Below are 10,649 nucleotides of genomic sequence, written 5' to 3' on the forward strand. Positions count from 1 at the left end.
CAAGTGTGATAATATTTTCAGCCTAGCCTTGTCATTTCCTGATAGCTTTGATGACATGGGTTTTCTCATTCGGTTTATGTGGGATGATTGGATTGGATTCGAAGCTGAGTGGGGTGGATCTACAAATTGAAAAAGACATGGTCTAAGTGGTCCCTGAATTTGACTAAGGATTCACGAAGCCACTGGCCTAGTAACCCCTGAACCAGACTGTGGGTTGCAGTAAAGCAAAATTGTGTAACTCTGTGGGCCTAAGAATCCTTGTCAGTGAATGGCGAGATATACAGTAAATCCAAGAGGTGGATTTTCTTTCCATTGGGCCTAGTGGTCCCAAGATGGGATGCACGGTAAACACTGTAGAGTATGTCTCGATGTAGGGCCTAGTGATCCCTAGATCAAATTGTGGATGCACGGTAATGCCTAAGAGACTAGGAGGCGCTCAAATTCTTCACGATGTAGGTAGAGAACTTCGGTGGTCTTCACATTGATTGGTGTTTTGATGTGTTCTATGAGTCCCACATTCATGCTTGGAATATGGCACAGGGGTGATTGGTTGAAGACAGACTTGGCTCAGCCAATCTATGGTCAGGTGGAACGTGGTAGTCACATCACCGGTTGGTTCATTGCATTGATTAATGAGAAATTCATTTCCTTGATTTTCATGTGTAAATGTACTGGTGTATATATGGATTTTGAGGGCTAATATGTTTATTGTGTTCCTATTATGTTGGTTATATGTACATTTTATGATAGCAGTTATGTATGGCTCTCAACATGTGTTTACTTGTATATGAATGGATAATGTGTTAATGACCTAATAGATGGTAATGCAATAAATGGCATGATGGAACAATGGTCTCTAGTGTTTCTCAGATAAGTATGAGATCCCTACACTTAATTATGTTGTTTATACCTGTAGGTCACATATTGATGACATGTTTGAAGAAATGAATTTCATTGCTAGTAGGGGCCTAGTTAAGGTCTTGTTGAGCTTATTGCTTTTACTTCATTGTTTCCTTGTATTTTTACTGAATCTAAGCTATCATTCCATTATGGGCAGTGGCATAGGCTTTGGGCCTGAAAAAAGGGTCGTTGGCACAGAACTAATAATTTTGGTCCACAGTCGCTGACAGACAAGCCTATGAGAGAGACTTTAGGTTTTTGGTGGCTCCCTTGCTCATAGCATGAGAGCGACTATGGTCGAAGAGATCCAGAACAAAATTGGGACGTAGGGACAAACTGTCTGAGTGGTTGACTTGCCTTTTGAGAGTTATGTTGATGATGTTGGATGATTGTATGTGGTGTTTCGTTGATTCCACTTCCTTAAGGTGGCATAGGGGTTGAATCTGATCATAGTAGCCTCTCATCTCATGTTTACCCCCGTTGGCATGGTTACTTGGGTGGACGTGGGGGGATGGTGTTACATGGTGGCATTAGAGCATGGTTCAACTCTCGAACTGCATGGGCAGTGTGTGTTGGTCATGCATGCATGTTAGTTGCATGCGTGTCTCTTATAGTTGCATTTGATGTGCTATTGCATTGGCTTGATGATTGATTATGGTTGTAGTATGGTTTCCATGGAGAATTTGGTGTTGATTTTGTGGAATGCATTTGTCATGAGTATGTGACTGGTTGCATATGGTTATATGTCGCTTACATGTTGATTTTATGTCACCTACTTACATCCTTGTATGTTAGGTTATATTCTTGAATATTTTGATTACATGTATCAGTCTTGTAGGTTGATTACAAGAATTGATCGCTTATGTTCGACTACATGCATTTATGCATACATGTAGTTGATTGGCCATTGCCTATGGATACTGTTGGTTGCATGTGAAAATGTGTACAATGGAGTAATGGTTGTTTTCATGCATAAGGTCATAACATGCATTGTTGATATGACCTTGCATTGATGACTGGACCTTAGCTAAAATGATGTTTATGTGTTTATGCATTTATTTTCATATGTCTATATGATGTTATGATTATGTTATATATGTATCGCGTTGATTTGGTGATATTACAGACAAGGTATCCTCCCCGAGCTATACTAAGGTACGTTGGTTTATTGTGATTTGGTTTATCTAACATATTATGCATTACAGGAACAAATATCAAATGGCTAGCAAGGTGGTAGACTATGTAGAATCTCCCTATGCATCAGATGAGCAGTGTGGTGTGGAGCATACTTCTGATTTGGCTGATACACTGAGAATGTTAAAGGAAGATATAAGGAGTTGTAAGGTAGAAAATGACTGGATCATACATGCACAAGAGAAGCCAGTAAAGGTTAATGCTATACTCCTACAGAGTTTGTCAGAATTGTAGCGACAAGGGTTGCTTCGGATAAGCCATGGACATGAGGATAGAATTAATGGAGCATATGGCAATAGGTCTCTTGGTAGACACAATTCAGATAGATCTGATATAGTGAGAGATGGAAGGTACTTGGACACTCCGAATAGGAGGGGAGATGAGTATAGGTATTATTCTAGTTCTGGTTCTGATATACATCATGATCATCATCGCTATCATTCTTACAAGAGGAATGATAAGGGATACCTGTCAGATGAGTTTAAGAAAGTGAAACCACCTACTTTTGATGGAGATGTGAAGAAGCTGAAAGAGGAAATTGCACACTGAAGGAATATAAGATTTGGGAAGATCATCTCGTCATGAACAAAGCCCGCTACTAAATGCACGTGCATAAGGTTTGCCAAACTCTCCAATTTGAGACATCTGATAGCCACGTGAGAAAGAGTCAAACCTATCACCGAAATGCCTTGAAGTCATGTTGGATTATTTTGCGAGAAATTCCTAGAGATGGATGACAACGACGATTATTTTTTGTTGAAAGGCGATAATTGAGGAGCACCTTTCCTACTGGTAAAAAGGACAATAGTTGAAGATGCCTATTTGGAAGCATATTTCAATTTTGGTTGGTTGGTGTAGACATAATTTGCAGAGATAGAGGTATTGGTTGGCTAATATTCTCCTTACTATGTATCATTGAATGTTATGAATGAGTGGTAGACATACCACTAAATTTTTAACCATTCATTTCAAATCTAAAGGTTGCATAGTAGGTTGCACAATGTTGGCTGAAGGATTGTTTGTCATCTAAGTGGTTGAGAAGAGTTGAAAATTATTCAACATTGTGTAAGGAAGTGAAGAAAGAAAACAAAACAAATGGCATTATAAGAGGTAGTCGTGCTTTTTATTAACCTTGAGAGAATGATGTGGTGGCATCTATAAGCAAGAGATTTGTTTCTTGGGCCCATAGGCATCCCTCAATTGGAAACTCGACGAATATGCTGCTTTTAAAGGGCAGATATGTGATCTGGCTACAAGATTTAATGAAAACTTTAGGTTCTTCATCATGTTTTTAAATGAAAGGCTATTAAATGCCTTGTAATTAGTAGTTTGTATATAGTCATTATTGAGAGTGATTAGGTAGTTTCCTTCCCACATAGCGCACTTACTTTAACCAATCATGTGGCACATATTTGTTTCTTCACTAGAACAATAATAAAGAAATTTCATGATATTCGATGGCGAACATTACCACGGCCTCTCCACTAGGCAATGTAATTATATAAACCTTGCCAAAAGCCCCACTTCCCACTAGATTGTTTCCATCTAGCTTTGAGATGATCTCATATTCATTAAATCCAACATGATAAAATGTTATGCCATTCCACTTTGGTTTTTCAGGTTAGTATCACATTCTTTTGCAAGATTTATGTATCAATATTAATCCGACCATGAGTATGACCCCAAAAACGACAAATGCAGGAATCAAAACCCACATCAGAGCAATAAGAGGGTTGCAACTATGCCTGGAGTATCCCATAAACTTGTAAGAAAATCCTCACTGAGTTCATTCTTCTACAGGTTAAGCCTGACAAGGTTGAGGCATTTTCCATAGGTGTTTGGAATTGGGCTAGAGAAGTGATTACCAATGAGGCTAATGTTATGAAGCCTACTGCCATGGCAGAGATTAGAAGGAATCAAATTGCGGATCTCATTGTCCCAAATTTCGAAGGACATGAAGCTGGCATTGAGGTCGAGATCGTGAGGAAGAGTCTCGTTGAGGAAATTTTCAAACAACAAGAAGTAGAAATGATTTTTTAGTTTGACAACACTGGGTGCCACTAGGTCTGTCAATTTATTCCTATAGAGTGAAAGAAATTGCAGATTCAAGAGCTTTGATATCTAGTTGGGGGTGAAGCTTGTGAGGCCATTCATGCTCCAATCCAACTGCTCCAGTGCCATCAAGTGAACTTGCAAATTAAAGATCTTCGACATCCCGTTGGGACGAAGCCTGTGAGACCATTCATGCAAAGACATGTCCAGAAGTGTCAAGTGAGCCAGGGATTTGACCCGTGAACTGGCAAAGTATCAACACAAGTGAAGATTAGGCAACTCGAACCTAGGCGGACCTAGTCTAACGACAGTAGCCACGTGGTCAAACATGATTTGAAGGAGGAGGACAAAAATAGAGCTTTGGGATTGGTTGGGATGAACAATGTTTTTCCAGCCCAACTTAGTACAGGAAACACCTTCAATGTAATTAAAAAAACTAATGCAAAAAATATTATTGAGCCGAGAGGCTCATTTTACAACCCAGTGTGAATAATAAAAACAAAATATTCTCTAAATAGAAAAACAATGTCCATTATAACCAACAATAATTAAAATGGTTATTTTTGTTATTAATGTATTTTTGAGTATAGGTCAATATATTAAAATATTTTATTCATAACTCACATTGGATATTTATTACATACAACATCAAAATATTTATTTTAACATTTTTTTTCTATATATCCATATATGTGGAGTTCTACCGTTGGTAGTTTTTGGGTTCCAAGTTTTGACAACCCATGGCATTTGGAACTTCATATGTAGATATATATAGAAAAAATGTTAAAATAAATATTTTAATGTTATATATAATAAAATATCCAATGTGGGTTATGAATAAAATATGTTAATATGAATTAATATTGAATTATACTTAAAAACATATTAATAACAAAAAAAGATTTTAATGTGTGGTGATAAAATGACTCAATGTAATTGTTATGTAATATTTTACAGTTTATTTTTTTTAGATATATATTTTTTTGTAGAATTGCAACCAAAAAAATTGGAGTTACAAATTTAAATCATGTAATTTTTATTGCATTCAAAAACACAATTTACATTCTAAAGTAAATTTGCATATTGGATCTAGGTTTATATTAAATTCGCTTAAAATAAATTTATACTAATTATTAACATCTATCTCAATTAAAAAAATGACAAACCTACCAAATTTAGTAAAATTTAACTATTCTACCGAAATCTATTTTAATTAGTGAAAGAATATCTTCCCCCGAACAAGGATTCTATCAAGTGAAACCTTATTTGCTGGGATGGTACCATATTCCAAATACCAAATTGTTTATTTTTTTACTCGATTATTATTATTGATATATATCCATTCTAAAATTTAACTATTCTACCGAACTCCATTTTAATTAGTGAAAGAATATCTTCCCCAAACAAGGATTCTATCAGGTGAAATCTTATTTGCTGGGATGGTATCATATTCCAAATACCAAATTGTTTATTTTTTTACTGGATTATTATTATTGGTATATATCAATTATAATATTAGGAGTTTTTATAGATGTTAAATTCATTTTTACATTATTATTGGTATATATCAATTCTAATATTAGAAGTTTTTATAGATATTAAATTCATTTTTACATTAAGAATGAGAAGTAGGATTTTTTTAATAAAGGTTGAATTTATTAAATTTAAGTGATGTCTAGTAAAAAAAGTCATCAATATCATTAAATGTGTAATTACTTTCTAATAAAATAAATAATAAATATATTAATTAATTTTAATATCAATATTTAATTTAGTATTATTGTAAAAGTATTTACTTTAATCATAAATTTGGTAAGAATGAATTAAATTGTATTTACAATGCTAATTTTTCTATAATTTATTTTTTTTTATTTCAAAAATAATTATCTAAATTTTAAAACAAAAATTATTTTTTTAATTACCAATTCCATAAAAGTGATTAATTTTATAAAGTATAATTACAAATTCTAAAAAAATGAATTAACTTTTTCAAATATAATGAGAATTTTCCTGTGATTTCAAAATTTCCTAAATTTAAACTAATTATTCAAAATTTAATCTAAATTTTAAAACAAAAGTTATAGACTTTAATTACAAATTTGATAAAAATAAATTAATTTTTAAATATAACAAAAAAATTTCATGGTTGCTTCCATCGAGTCGAGGGCTGGAATTATTCTTCCAGTGTTTTACAACGTAAACCCTTCTGAACTCCAGTATGCAGGAAGATACAGTGAAGCCTTCGCATCCACCAAGAGAAGAAGCGATACGACTTGCAGAGCATTAAGAAATGGAGAGACGCTCTTCATCATGTAGCGAAAATAAGTGGATTTGATTTGGATGCCTTTAATGGGTGAGCATCTCCCACTCTAACAATCTGTATGTTATATTTTGTTTGCTTTGATAGTTACATAACAAATTAGGCAGAGTTTTCTCACTTGTTATATTACTTCTTAATAATGATTATTCAGCAACAAAGAGGAGCCTTGGAGAAGGTCGTATAGACCGTGTTGGAAAGGGTTCCAAAACCACCATTGGATGTGGCAAAATTTCCAACTGGTTTAGAAGAAAAATCGGAAGAGCTTCAAACTACAGTGCTATCGCATGAGGAAGGGCCCCTGGAGGCCAAGTTTGTGGGTATCGTGGGTGTTGGTGGAATCCGAAAAACCACGCTTGCCAAAGAATATTTTAATCGTAAGATATCAGAATATGGAGGATCTTCCTTTCTGTTCGATGTGCGGGAAAAGGCAGCCAGAAAGTCTTTACATTCTCTACAGATTAATCAAGGACCTGAAAGGTGTAACTATCCAAATTGAGCGGTGGGAAGAAGGTATAGCGCAACTTAAAAAGAATCTCTCAGCTTCCACAATTTATCTTCATACAGGAAACTATGCATTCAAGTACAATATCCTTGGCTTTCTTTAGAAGAATGTTTCCGTCCTGGCATATGGTTGCCACTGAAGCAGATGGTATGTCTGGAGGTCTGGCAGTACTGTGGGATCCTGCATGGATAAAAGCAAAAGCTTTTAAATGATGTGCTGGAATTCTTATCTCGGCATCAATCAGAGGCCGGCCTTTGATTCTTAACATCTTGAATGTTTATGCTCCTTATAGGAATAGATCCTCTTTTTGGGAAAGTCTGTTTGCCTCGGAAATTCTAGATATTGAGTCGTTATTGATAGCAGGAGATCTAAATGTGACATTAAAATCTGAGGAGTGTTGGGGTAATTGCAGGAAAAGAGACCCCTTGGCTGACAGACTCCGACAGGAATTTTTGAGTAGGAATCTTGTAGATATCATACCTGAAAGAATGACTCCTACTTGGGATAACAACAGGTCGGGTCATGCCTTCATTGCAAAAAGAATTGATCGCTTTATTATAAATGCCAGCATCATTGCTAAATGGGGGATGCCTGTTGCAAGTACTGGGAATGATTTTACCTCGGATCACAGACCTATCTTTCTTGAATGGAGGGAAAAGGATTTCAGGTTGGGTTACTCCTTTAAATTTAACAGGATCTTTTTAGAAGACCAATCCTTCAATGATGTCATAAAAAAAAAGTGGATGGATCTACAAGAATCTGAAATGGCACTCTTTTCCACCTTTCGGGAAAAGATTCAAACTCTAAGGGATGTTGCAAAGGACTGGCAAATTCAAAAGAGGAAGAGGGATAAACAGGAGTTGAATGACATTAAAAAGGAGATAGGCATTTTTGCCAACTCAGCAAATTTTGACTGCTTGACTTTTGAGCAAAAGAATTTTATCAGAAATTTGGAAAAAAAGAAACAAATGTTGCTGCAAAAGGAAGAAGCTTCCTGGAGGCTAAAAAGCAGAGCGACATGGCTTAGGGAGGGGGACCGGAACTCGAAGTTTTTTCATAATTTTGCAAATGCTAGGAGGAGAAAAAACTCTATCTGGAAGATTGAAGATGGTCATGGGGGATTTTATTACTCTCAACATGACATATCTGCCGAAGCTACAAGGTTCTTTCAGGAACAATATAAGAGGCAACAGGGTAATATCAATGACATCTTATGGGCTGTGGATTTGGTGCCAGAAATGTTCGACGAGGCTGCAAATGATGACTTTTTTAAGCCTATTACGGAAGAGGAACTCCAAGCTGTTATCAAGGCCTTCAAAAAGGACAAAAGTCCCGGGCCTGATGGTTGGCCAATTGAATTCTTTACTCATTTCTTCGATTTGTTCAAGGCTGATATGCTGAGGATGGTGGAGGCTTCCCGTATGTCTGGGAACATTAACAGTGCTTTAACTTCCACATTCATAGCACTTATTCCGAAAAAGGACCAAACAGACTCATTTAAGGACTACAGGCCAATTGCCTTATGCAATACTCTGTTTAAGATCATCTCTAAAATTATAGCAGAAAGATTGAAGCCTGTTCTAAACTCATTTATCACAAGAGACCAGCATGCGTTTTTAAAAGATAGAAACATACTGGATGCGGTTGCTATGACTCAGGAATGTTTATTTTCAATGTTGTCAAAAAATATTGACGCGGCCATCCTAAAGATAGATTTGAAAAAAGCATATGATTGTGTGGATTGGGGCTTCCTTAGAGTCTTGCTGGCCAAAATTGGTTTGAGACCACAAGGTATTAACTGGATAATGGCGTGTGTCAAAAACGTTAAATATTCAGTTATTATAAATGGCATTCCATCATCTTTTTTCCAAGCGGAAAGGGGTCTTCGTCAGGGTTGTCCCCTATCCCCTCTGCTCTTTATCCTAGTAATGAACTCTCTCAGCACTCAGATCAACAAAGCTGTGTCTGATAGAAGATGCAGGCCGATAAAGATCTGCAAGGATATATTCCTATCCCATAATCTTTTTGTTGATGATATTCTCATTTTCGCCATGCTATGTAAGTCAACATGGTACTGCCTAAATGATATCTTTCAAAAGTTTCAGTCAGCATCCGGCATGGTCATAAACAGGGACAAATCTCTGCTGTATCACAATGACACTAACCTGGAGACAGTTCAATGGATTGCAACACTTTTCGGCATCAACCAGGCATCGATTAAGGAGGGCTTTAAATATTTGGGATTTATCCTGAAAGCAAAAGGAAATCGCAAACAAGATTGGCAATGGCTGATAGATCGCTTCTACAAAAAAATATCAGGTTGGGAGATGAGATTCCTAACATTGGCGGGGAGGTACATCTTGGTACAGGCGGTTCTATCTCAATTGGCGGTTTATTGGGCCCACCTATATCTTCTTCCTGCTTCCGTTATAAACAAAATGGTTTCTTTAGCTGCCAATTTTTTATGGGGAGGAAGATCTTATCAGACCAAGTTTCATTTAGTAAAGATGGATTCTATCACAAAAACGAAGAAGGCGGGAGGTTGGGGTCTTATGCACATGAGAACTTTTGGAAAAGCCCTCCTATGCAAATCTCTTCATAGAGGCATCTATGGTGAGGGACCGTGGAGCAAAGTCATCAATAGAAAATATCTCAAAGGCAGGAGCATGGTTTTCTGGTATAGAAGGAAATCTCTGGGCATAAAAAGAGGATCAGCCATCTGGCAAAGTTTCAGAAAAATTCAGTCTTTCTTCATGGGAAATTTACGGTGGAGATTTTTCTCGGGCTCAAGCATTTTTATCGGTTTCGATTCAATTGTAAATGGTTTGGAATCATTGCTCTCTCCTGAACTAATCTCCTTTTTCCACTCAATGGGCATTTTTACGTGGAATAAGTTGATAAAATCTTGGTCCTTCTCATCTCCAGTATGGAAAGACGGGGAAGATTTATCCTTGCCTCTTTCATTGCGGCCCTTATGGTTGTCTGTTGTACAAAACCTTATCGGCAAAGGGGTCCATCGATCTGGTTCAATGGACGTTCTGGCATGGTCTCTGCAGAATTCTTCTCAGCCTTTACGTGTTAAGGACTTATATACAGCTATGTCAACAGGCCTTCCGCCCTGCTCCGATACGATCTTTCCTCCTAGGTTATGGAACGCGACATGCCCTCTCAAAATGATTTTATTTTCATGGTTGGTTTTTTCAAACAGGAATCTTACATGGGAGGTCCTTCAAAGGAAGGGATGGCAGGGTCCGGGCAGATGTTCTATGTGTCAGCAAGAGGCTGAATCAAACGCTCATATGTTCTTTCAATGCGCATCAACTACACATATCTGGTATGAACTGTCTTTGTCTTATGGTTTTCCTCACCGGGTTTACTCAACTGTACAGGATGGTTTCAAATGGTGGAGCGAACAGTGTTCATCTTGGCGAACCTTATTCATCCTTGCATGCTGGTATTTGTGGAAATGGAGGAACGCACATATCTTTCAAGAATCCAGGGCGCCCCTTGCCTCCATTCTGATTCACATATCGGCATATCTCGACATTTCTGGATAACTTTGATCTATGGTTTCTTTAAAAATTTGTTTATCTGGCCTTCATGTTTCTCATGTTTCTCGGCTTTTTGTGGGAGTTCAACATCTTTGATATATCTCTATGCATTATGGAAGATGTTTTATTG

This window comes from Pinus tabuliformis, chromosome 1_1 (assembly GCF_031772625.1).
Source record: "Pinus tabuliformis cultivar Carrire ecotype Pingquan chromosome 1_1, CPIR1, whole genome shotgun sequence".
Lineage (NCBI taxonomy): Eukaryota > Viridiplantae > Streptophyta > Pinopsida > Pinales > Pinaceae > Pinus > Pinus tabuliformis.